The sequence below is a fragment of the Ovis canadensis genome, chromosome 3 (genome assembly GCF_042477335.2).
Source record: "Ovis canadensis isolate MfBH-ARS-UI-01 breed Bighorn chromosome 3, ARS-UI_OviCan_v2, whole genome shotgun sequence".
In the NCBI taxonomy this organism is placed as follows: domain Eukaryota; kingdom Metazoa; phylum Chordata; class Mammalia; order Artiodactyla; family Bovidae; genus Ovis; species Ovis canadensis.
In genome coordinates this window covers 157,620,513-157,632,722 of record NC_091247.1, presented here as the reverse complement: position 1 = coordinate 157,632,722, position 12,210 = coordinate 157,620,513, and the positions used below count along the sequence as shown (strand labels likewise).

The 12,210-nt window shown below is 36.5% G+C and overlaps 1 long non-coding RNA gene across 2 annotated transcripts in view; it reads left to right on the top strand.

The window, feature by feature from the left end:
• LOC138437417 (uncharacterized) overlaps nucleotides 1–12,210 on the top strand; it is a 78,132-nt gene that overhangs the window by 6,093 nt on the left and 59,829 nt on the right. The window lies entirely within an intron of this gene.

Below are 12,210 nucleotides of genomic sequence, written 5' to 3'. Positions count from 1 at the left end.
GTGGGATCTTAGTTCCCCAACCAGGGGTTGAACCTGTGCCCTGAGCAGTGAAAGCACAGGAATACCAGGGAATTCTCCTAGGAAGACTTCATCTTACAATAGAAGCTTTGATGAAGAAATTTAATATACATAATCATTTTCCTTTTAGGTTTCTTGATCTTAATGATAGTTTGAGAGAATAATAATGGAATTGTAACTTTCCAGATATGATTTGTAAACATACATTCAGTAAATTCAGACATGTATAGGCAAGTCTGGTAGCTTACCGGCATCTATTTGCATGAAAGACAGAGGGTCTTGGTAATGTCGTTATTTTCTTGTAGTTGATGTAGTCATGCTACCACCATGTCCTCCAAAACCCCACCCATTGTGGCATGAAAAAATATTTTAACTTCCCAAGCACAGGGCGACATTTCAGCTGGGGAAGGCACTCATCATTACAGGAGAACTGGAGGACACAGCTGAGTAGAGAATGTCCTTGAGGCTTGGCTACAGCTTCATACAGTGGCAACAAACTTCTTACCCCACCCTCAGAAAAGTGTCATGGCTCTCAGGAGAGGAAGCTAGGAAAGAGAATGTGTTAAATAAACGCTGTCTTAACCAGTGTTGATGCAATGCAAATAGGCTGCAGGGCACCCAGTTTCATTAGTATACACCAAAACATCATTATACCCATCTGGTAGGGAAAGAGGGACAGCAGATGAGTGATGTCATCATAAATTCATTTCTTGGATCAACAAATTTTGAGATTTAAAGGAAAATATATGCTTTACCCTAACTTGTTACAACTCCCATATACAATTTCCTAAGACCAGGGGAAGAATTAAAGCATGTATTTATGAAGTGATAACACTTCTTAAATAGTGTCTAGCACTATGCTAGAAATTGTAGAGCCTAAAGAAATAAGGCACTTCCTGAAAAGAATCTTAGGATCTTATTTAGGAGATAAAACAGACATATACACAGCACACAAACAACACTACATGTTCCAGGAGGTGTAGCAGAGTGAAATATAGATAAAGGAAGTGGTCTGTGACAATTTAATAGGTACTCTGTTTAGGCTCCTCTAAAGGTCAATCTAAGTTCCTTTTATTACTACTTGTGTCTAAGGTACAAGGGACAATTACATAACTTCTGTATGCCTCAGTTTCTTTATCTGTAAAATGGTGAAACTAAATCAGCTTCATAAAAAATCTGTATATAATATGCTTATGTCTAACAGACATAAATAATACCTCAATAAATAACACCTCCTATTACTACCAAATGCCAAGAAAAATAGTTCAGAGAATACATCTGGTACTTGTTAAACACTGATTGCCAGAGAGGGACAAGACTTTTGACAAAAGTGATGCCTTTTAGAAATGGCAGTCAGATTTTCAAAGAAGATTTTAAGGTTTGCATTTTATAAAAGGCTGGGAAATACTCATCCCAATGACAACTTCAAATCATTCCCATATAGAAAAGAAAGTAAATGGTAAGAAAAAATGTCAGTTAATTATTTTCTTAAAAAAAAAAAAAAAACAACATAGATAACTGATTTGAGGCTTCTCTTTAAAGCTTGAAAAGTTCATGACAGTCCATGATGCTGACAATCCTGAGGATATTAAGCAAATCATTGCCCATTCAGGAAAGAACATATTCTAAAGTATATATATGAGTATGAAGTAATTTTTTTTGAAGTTATAAAACAATATTTCTTTATTCTTTCTCTCACTCAGCAATACATATTAAGTGCTCACCATTTGAGGGATGGTACAATCTGGAATCTAAATGACATAGTCTGTGCCTTCAAGAGCTTTTAAGACAGTCAATAAATAAGTGACTAAAAAGCAATGTGGCCAAGGTTAGCATGAGGCACTAAGAAGGCTGGAAGGGATATACAACGCAGGGATCAGGATGGACGTCCCAGAGGAGATGCTGTCTAAATGGGATGCAGGAGGACGAGTACTGCAGGTACTTGAGTACTGCAGGTACTTCACTGTGGCTACAGTGTCCGTGCGAAAAACACGGGGTGACGCTGAGTGTGGAGAGTAAAGCAGAGGTCATGCAAAAGTGCTCTGCCTCTATCCTGAGACCAACATCCACGCACTGAAAAATTTAGGAAGGGGGATGGCATAAACTATTTTCATTTTTGAAAGATCACACTGGTTGCATGCTGGGAACATGTTGGAAGGTAGACCAAGGCTGAGCTTTTATGGCTTTTATAGTTACAAAATCTTGTATAGTCTTCTGTGTCCACAGGATTGAGTGAAACTAAATGAAGACATTTGGGGAGTCCACCCTTGAGGAGAAAATATTATGCAGTGGTTAAAAGCACAGAATCTTGATTAAAAAGCAATAGTTTTGCCCATTGCTCTCTCTGTGACCTTAGGTTCATCTGTCTCTCTCTCTGGTTTCAGCTTCTTTATTTTAATATGGGAATAAAATTATGTCTGTCTGTATTAGAATTGGTTGCTGCTGCTGCTGCTGCTGCTAAGTCACTTCAGTCATGTCCAACTCTGTGACCCCCCATAGATGGCAGCACACCAGGCTCCGCCGTCCCTAGGATTCTCCAGGCAAGAACACTGGAGTGGGTTGCTATTTCCTTCTCCAATGCATTAAAGTGAAAAGTGAAAGTGAAGTCACTCAGTCATGTCCGACCCTCAGCGACATGGACTGCAGCCTTCCAGGCTCCTCCGCCCATGGGATTTTCCAGGCAAGAGTCCTGGAGTGGAGTGCCATTGCCTTCTCCGTAGAATTGGTTAACAAACAAATAAATGAACCAAATCTCAAATGCTTATTAACATGATAAAAATTTATTTCTGGTTCAAGTCAAGAAAAGGTACTAACTAAAATGATAAAATAAGTTAAAGGTAGCAGAACAAAAGCATTACATGCAAAAATTATTTTATAGATATATTATTTATAACTAGTTAGAAGACATACAAAAATTTTAATTTATAATAATTTATAATAAGAAAAAGATTAAACACTTTGCAATAAACTCTAAATGAAAGGTGTAAAAACTCTATGAGGAAAGACATAGAGTTCCTGAAAGCTATGAAAAGAGACTTGAACAAATGAAAGACACTCCCAGTTTTTTAGGATTCGACATCATAAACTGCCAATTACCTAAGTTAATGAAAAATTTAACACAAAACCAACAAAAACATGAATAAACTTTTTTATGGAAGTGCATGCGTGGTAAGTCACTTCAGTTATGTCTGACTCTTTGCAACCCTATGGACTGTAGCCTGCAAGGCTCCTCTGTCCATGGGATTCTCCATGCAAGAATATTGGAGTGGGTTGCCATTTCCTCCTCCAGGGTATCTTCCCCACCCAGAGATCAAACTCATGCCTATTACGTCTCCTGCACTGGCAGGCAAGTTCTTTACCACTACTGCCAACAAACTAATATTTAAAAAATCATGTGGAAAAACAAACCCATGCAAGAATAGTCAAAAATACATTAAAAAGGAAAGGCAAGGAGGAAGTCTAGCTCAGTTATAAAACAATCTATAAAGTCGTCTAATTAAAACAGTGTGACACTGACACATGAATAGACAAGCAAAGAGAGTAGATCAGAAAGCCAAGAAATAAACTCAAGTGCATATAGAAACAGTATATGCTAAGGTGGCATCCCAAATTACTAGGAGAATATGGTAATTTTAATAGATTATTCTGGGACAGCAGAATAATCATTTGGAATAAAACAAATTTAGCTCTACATTTTACACCATGTATAAGTATAAACTCCAAAGGCGATAGGGATCTAATTTTTCTTTTAAATTTTAAGTGTTAGAAGAAAATATTGGTGAATTCCTCTTTTAGCCTTGGTGCAGGAAAAGATTCTTAACTATGACTCAATATTCAGAGACAATTAAAACAAACTGATAAATGACTATACAAAATAATTTTTCTGCATGATAAAAAATAAAGTCAAACACACCTAAAAAACTTGGAAAAATGTTTACAACATAGATTAAACTACAGATGAAGTACAAACACTGATGATAAAGAACTCTTAAAACTGAGAGAAAAAAAATTATCCATTAAAATGAGGAAAGATATAAACAGACAATTTGCAAAAAGAGTTGTAAAAATGACCTCTTAAGATAGAAAAAGATGTTCAGCCTCACTAATAATCACAGAAATACAAATTAAAACTATACTGAGACATTGTTATCAGACTGGTTACAATGAAAAAGTATGACAACACAGTCTGTAGGGATACAGGCATTCTCATACACAAACTGGCACAGTATTCTCAGAGGGAAATTTGGCAATATCTAAGAAAATCACATAACCCTTTACCCTTCAATTCAGCAAATCTACTTTGGGGAATTTACCCTGATATACCTCCAATAATCCAAAAATACACTTGCAAAGAGTTACTGATCGCAATGCTGATGTTACAAAATATTGGGAACAATGTAATTATCTAAATACAGGAGAGTAGTTAAATAAGTTATGTACATGTGAACAGTTGTGTAACAGACAAAAGTAGAAAAGGATTTCTATGAACTAACATGGATTGTTTTCCAAGATACATGAAATTTAAAAAGTCACCCCTCCCCCCAAAAAAAGTGCAAAAGAGTACCTTTTGTGTGTCACCTTCCATGAGAGAAAAGAAAGAAATAAAACAAACATTTATCTGCTTGTTTTCGCCAAAAGAAACAGAAAAGATAACCCAGAAACTAATAAGTTAAGGGATAAGAGAGAGAGGCACTGAGTACAGATGTTATGGGGCAGAGGAAGGAGCAGTTCTCTGGGTACGACACTCCGCCATTCTGACTTTCAGAAACCATGACAGTATAAACACATGATTCAAGTCGAGCAGAAGGAGGGAAGAACCCAGAATATAATACAAACAATAACAAACGAGCCTAGCTCTATCACAGACTACACTGAAAGGAGTGGAAAACAACAAACCGAAATAAATGTTTGAATATCACTATCTTGATGATACAGTCTGAGATTAAAGACTAAAGGCAAAAGGAAACATCTACAAACATCATACACTGTTAGTAAGTTCCTTCATTTACCAAAATGGCATGAGTTAGTAATTCTGAAATGAACTCACATACATTTTAGGATTGTTAAGATAAGTAAGTAAACTCTGAGTGATGAGAGGCAGATTTCTTACTATCAGAGAAAGGGGTTACAAATGAGGAAAAGAGGAAGGCTAGAATAAACCCTGGGGTGTTGGATTGGATTAAACGTAAAAACTCGTGATGATGGTAGATGACTGATAGAATCATACATAGATACATAGATTTAGATGATGTATATGTGTGCATGTTTCCACATACACAGATTTTTTTGGCTTTGTTTGCTGAGAGGGCCTAGAATCAATGACACCAATAGCAAAGAATGCATACAGCAAACAGACTTTGATTTCCAGACACCATTCTCTAATTTTAAAAACAAATGAAACAACATAAGGATTCTTGGAGAAATGACTGATCCCAAGGCTAGGGCAGGAAAAGCATAAAATTAGCTTGGAAAATCTTGAAATACAAGAAAGAAAAAGAAAGTGAAAGTGAAGTCTCTCAGTCGTGTCCGACTCTTTGAGATCCCATGGACTGTAGCCTACCAGGCTCCTCCATCCGTGGGATTTTCCGGGCAAGAATACTGGAGTGGGTTGCCATTTCCTTCTCCAGGAGATCTTCCCAACCCAGGGAGTGAACCTGGGTCTTCTGCACTGTAGGCAGACACTTTACCGTCTAAGTACTCAAAATAACAACAACAACAACAACAATAGACACATTTTGAAAGGACACAGAAGTCAACTCAAAGAGGCTTCCAATGATCAAATCTGGGCCAATTTAAAGAATAAAATAAATAATGATAGCAATGGATTATAACATATACAGTAAAATAAATATCCATGCTCCATACTGATATACATAAATAATTAAATAATAAATAGTAAAGAAGGGAATGCACTCTTTACGGAAATTCTAATTAATAAATGTCTAGAAAATGATGAACATGTAAAAATCACCAATCAGCAAATGGTGGGCCAATACAGAATAAGAAACAGTATATTTACAGTCTTAAACTATCTCTTTATAAGATACTAAGTAAGTATGAAGGGGAAAAGGATTAGTTTACAGTGGAGAAATCCTGCAAACACTTACCTTAACCAAGTGATTAAAGTTAACATCATCTATAATAGGATCTATCAACATCATGGACTCCCTATATGATACATTGAGAAGCTCATAATATCACTTCTGTGGTATTCTTATCACATATATATAATATGAATATAATCACTGTGAATTTAATCATAATCTGGAACTAGGATCATAGAGCATTAGAGATAACTGGCAAAAGCTGAATGATGTCTTATAGATTAATTAATAGCATAGTATCAATGCTAATTTCCTAATTTTGAAAACTGTACATAGTTAAGTATGTTATTAACATTTGGGAAAACTGGCTAAAGACTATATGTGAATTTTGTACTACATTTTATACTTTTTTCAACTTATTATCAGCCTGAAATTATTTCAAAGTAAAAAGTTTAAAAATTAAAACTACTGAAAAAGGTATTTTAAAACTCTGTCATCTATGGTTACAAAAGATTGTTTTAAAAGGGACAATTTACACTCTCTTCAAATAAAACAATATTTTCTTCTCAAAACAAAAACATTAAACATACATTTTACTTTATGAAAAGCTAAAATATGTACATGGAAAGATACATTCTTTACATAAATGCTCCCCCCGATCAGTATGTTCCCTCTCTCTGACTCAGTATTTCAATTTTCCAACTATTACTCATATTTTTAGAGGATATGACCCAGGTAATGACGTAATTTTTTGTAAATTAAATTCTAGTGATAATTTGACCCCAGTGGATATTGAGTGTCTTACAGTCTAATTTTGTGTATATTGTTCAAGGAAACAGATTTCAGAGAGCTCCATTTCTGGGCAAGCTAGTAGATGCAATTTAGCAGCAAAGAAGACTTGGCTCGTAAGTACTTGTGCAATTATGAAGTTTTCATTTTAAAAAGTGAAGGTGGATCATAAGGTAGTTCTATTTGCAATTTTTTAAGGAATCTCCACACTGTTCTCCAAAGTGGCTGTACTAGTTTGCATTCCCACCAACAGTGTAGGAGGGTTCCCTTTTCTCCACACCCTCTCCAGCATTTATTGCTTGCAGATTTTTGGATCGCAGCCATTCTGACAGGTGTGCAGTGGTACCTCATTGTGGTTTTGATTTGCATTTCTCTAATAATGAGTGATGTTGAGCATCTTTTCATGTGTTTGTTAGCCATCCGTATGTCTTCTTTGGAGAAATGTCTATTTAGTTCTTTGGCCCATTTTTTGATTGGGTCGTTTATTTTTCTGGAATTGAGCTGCAGAAGTTGCTTGTATATTTTTGAGATGAGTTGTTTGTCAGTTGCTTCATTTGCTATTATTTTCTCCCATTCAGAAGGCTGTCTTTTCACCTCGCTTATATTTTCCTTTGTTGTGCAGAAGCTTTTAATTTTAATTAGATCCCATTTGTTTATTTTTGCTTTTATTTCCAGAATTCTGGGAGGTGGATCATAGAGGATCCTGCTGTGATTTATGTCTGAGAGTGTTTTGCCTACGTTCTCCTCTAGGAGTTTTATAGTTTCTGATCTTACATTTAGATCTTTAATCCATTTTGAGTTTATTTTTGTGTGCGGTGTTAGGAAGTGATCTAGTTTCATTCTTTTACAAGTGGTTGACCAGTTTTCCCAGCACCACGTGTTAAAGAGATTGTCTTTACTCCATTGTATATTCTTGCCTCCTTTGTCAAAGATAAGTTGTCCATATGTGTGTGGATTTATCTCTGGGCTTTCTATTTTGTTCCATTGATCTATATGTCTGTCTTTGTGCCAGTACCATACTGTCTTGATGACTGTGGCTTTGTAGTAGAGCCTGAAGTCAGGCAAGTTGATTCCTCCAGTTCGATTCTTCTTTCTCAAGATTGCTTTGGCTATTCAAGGTTTTTTGTATTTCCCTACAAATCTTGAAATTATTTGTTTTAGTTCTGTGAAAAATGTGGCTGGTAGCTTGATAGGGGGCATACACACTGAGGAAACCAGAATGGAAAGAGACACATGTACCCCAATGTTCATCGCAGCACTGTTTATAATAGCCAGGACATGGAAACAACCTAGATGTCCATCAGCAGATGAATGGATAAGAAAGCTGTGGTACATATACACAATGGAGTATTACTCAGCAGTTAAAAAGAATTCATTTGAATCAGTTCTGATGAGATGGATGAAACTGGAGCCGATTATACAGAGTGAAGTAAGCCAGAAAGAAAAACACCAATACAGTATACTAACACATATATATGGAATTTAGGAAGATGGCAATGACGACCCTGTATGCAAGACAGGGAAAGAGACACAGATGTGTATAACGGACTTTTGGACTCAGAGGGAGAGGGAGAGGGTGGGATGATTTGGGAGAATGACATTCTAACAAGTATACTATCATGTAAGAATTGAATCGCCAGTCTGTGTCTGACGCAGGATGCAGCATGCTTGGGGCTGGTGCATGGGGATGACCCAGAGAGATGTTATGGGGAGGGAGGTGGGAGGGGGGTTCATGTTTGGGAATGCATGTAAGAATTAAAGATTTTAAAATTTAAAAAATAAAAAACTAAAAAAAAAAAAGAAAAAAGAAAAAAAAAGTGAAGGTGGAGAAATGGAAATAAGATAAAGGCTCTAGCAAGGTTAGGCCAATTTTGCCAACCACAATATTCTTTATTATTCTATGGTTACTTCACATTCTTAGTATCGAATAAGTTATACTGAAGCACTTTATTTCCAATAAGTAGCTAATTATGATGAATGCTTTCTGTATTCTATTTTAATGAAATGTTTTGCTTTGGAGGATTCAAATGAAAATACAACAAGTCCCCTGATTTTACCACTAGAGGGCAAAAGACATTAAGAAACAGGGGAAAAAAACAAAAAACAAAAAACTTGTGCTTTGGAGATTCTCTAATTTTACAGTTTGAGATCTCTGGGTAGCTACTTTCAAAAATGAATTTATTCTGAAAACAAATAAGATATGTACAAATGAGGACAGGAAGAAGTTAAGAGAGGAAAACTGTCATGTTTTATAAGAATGAAATCCCCAAACATCATCTCAACAATGCTCACCTACATACGTTTATTAATTAATTATTGATTTAGGTAAAACTTTCAATTAAACATTGATACTAGCTGGCAGTGATAAATTGTGATACTTCCTCTCCTGGTGACGTTTGAGAAAAATATTGTTTGATTAATGCAATCGCTATCCAGAAAATGAGGAATGAGCTAGTCCTGAATCAATGAGGCCAAGGTCTTGAATTCAATTTGCGTATAGATCAGTGAACATCTCCCTAAACCAGGACCACCGCCCTCACTCCAATCAGCAAGTGCACATTTGGTCGGGAGGGAATGATGAGACAGCGCATGTGCACAGGCAAGAACCAGCACAGCACTGGAGAACCGAATCAAAGCGCACGCTCTATTGCTGACCTTAGGCCAATGAGATCTCCTCACAAATGGATGGCGTTTTGATCTTAAGAATAAAAATTGTGTGTAAAGTAAAACAATTCAAATTTCTGCTGTTCCTTCTACCATCCTTCTTCCAACTACCCCCTTCTCATTTCTATTTTCTTTCTCACTTAAGTCACAATGTTGTTTTTTGTGTTTTTTCCCCTGTGACAGAGTGTGTACGTGGACGAGGTGGTGAATTACTGATTTTCATGGTTTAAAGAAATTATTTTAACTAGTTTTGCTGCAATGGCTTGAATTAGGCTTGGAACTGAACACAATTGGTCTATCCTTATCCTCTGCATGACATGGCACCTTACGCATTATAATGAGACCATCTGCTCCCTAATGAATAAAAATCTCTAACCTTCATTTCATAAATGAGGAATTTTGAGAGAAACTACACATATTATTTAGAATCAATTTGATATTTCTACACCCAAAATGGTCTTCGTTGGTTTGAGGATTATCATGACTAATACTGCATTTGTACAGTGGGAAATACCAGCATGTTTCCTCAGACTACTTCCAAATCTCTCTAAACTGGTAACAGTAAACTAGAGAGCTGAGAAAATCATCTTCATAATCTGCCAAAAACACTGTGCAATTATTTTGGATATTAAGAGCTAACTGGGAAGGAGGAACATTGTTTAGAATGTTTATTTACATTATTCTAGTATGTCTGTAATAATTGCAGTTTCTCTTTTACTTTTCAGAATAGTTCCAGAAATACTTGTATTATAGAAATGTTCTGCATTGTCTTAAAATTATTAAAGTCTATTTTTTGTCTAATATAGCTCATTATTTTATTTCTACTTCCTCACCTTCAGCTTTTTTTGATGTATTCTATTATAATATTTAGGTTTTGTTTCTCTAGGTATGGGTGTTGTTGAGCTCGGTTATGTCTAATTGATGAAAATCATCTTTTAAATCAGCCAATTCTGACTGTTCTTATGCTGTGATACCTTTGGGAAGCAAATTATCATTTAATAGAGTTGAATGGGCTTCAGAAGAAAAATCTGCATGCACTGGGCTCTGAGCCATCTTCCAGGAGCTGCTTGGTGTGATCCCATAGAAGTTGATCTTATTATTCTACACTGAGCACCTAACTTCTGTGAATTCATACAGGAAAAAACATGGAGAAAAAGACCATGTCATGAGCATAGCAGAGTTCACTTTCCCACCCCCAGTTACTCCTTTCTGTATGTATGTGCCCCTCAGGGATCCCCCATCACATTCTCCCCTTCCTGAACTTGGGTCAGATAGAATTCTTCCTTTTCCAGACTTGAATGACTCCCTTGCTCCAATCAGTTCAGTTCAGTCGCTCAGTCATGTCCAACCCTTTGCGACCCCATGGACTGCATTTTGCCAGGCTTCCCTGTCCATCATTTTCAGCAATATCTAAGGCTATGCTAGTTTACATACAGCGCCAATTTGTAGGAAAGTGAAAGAAAGTGAAGTCACTCAGTCTTGTCTGACTCTTTGTGAGTCCATGGACTGTAGCCCACCAGGTTCCTCTGTCCATGGAATTTTTCAGGCAAGAATACTGGAGTGGGTTGCCATTTCCTTCTCCAGGGCCAGTTTGTAGGACAGTCAAGCTTTGCTCACACCTGAAGATAGGGAGGCTGCGGTGTATTGGAAACCATCCCACTCTACAGAATCAGATTGAGATTGAGGTCATCCCCCTCACACCTGGCAGGGCTTGAATATGCCCCACAGGTAGCAGAGACAGAAACTTCAACTACTTAGGTATATGAAGAAAATTCAGCTTCTTCATTTTCTATCACAGATCTACTCTTCCTCATAAACATCCACATTACTCGGTACCATGGGGTGGAAAACACTCTTTCAGATTTGCCAGTGTTAGATATTAAAGTCACTCCTTTTTAAAATGGACTCTTCCATATGCATTTTTCCCTGGATAAATGTTTAATCTTTCCAGCTTCCTCTCTCTTGCCCTGCTCTTTCTAAAGATAGAAAGGCTGGGCGGATGTGACCACATGGCAGAAAGGGCAAGTCATACCAGAGCCCTCTGACTCCTCCGTAAGTGGTCTGGTTCCCTCCAAAGATGATGTATCACTGAGTCCACACTGGTCTTTGGAAAGCTAGACATTAGGTCTAAATATGTTAATTTTTTCTAAGTGATTCAAAACCTTAAGACAACGTACATAAAGACAAAAACTATAAAAAGACAACACTTATTTGTTTATTTAATAAACATGCGCTGAACCTCTACTGTGTGATGTGTATTATCTGGGATTTTCAGATACAGCAGAGGTGATAAAAACAGACAAGGAAGGTTTAGGAGATGATGGATAAGTTTACAGCACTAACTGTGGGGACGGTTTCACAGGGGTATACTTATCCTAAACACATTAAGCTGTATATATTAAATATCTACAAATTCTGATTGTCAATCAAACCTCCAAAAGTGGCTAAAAATGTGGACTATGGCCCTTGCCCTCCTACTTGGCAAGGATGGAAAAGGGTGAGAAAAAGTGAAGTAGATAACAAGCAATATACTAAATAAATAAATAAAATATAAGTAAATAACATTGTACACTAAAAGCAGACAAGTAGAATAACAGGAAAAGTAGAACATAAGTTATCTCAATGGTTAAAGTTGTAATGGTTGTACCCTCTTTAGCATATGACAAACTATTGACTCATTTATTCATATTTCTCT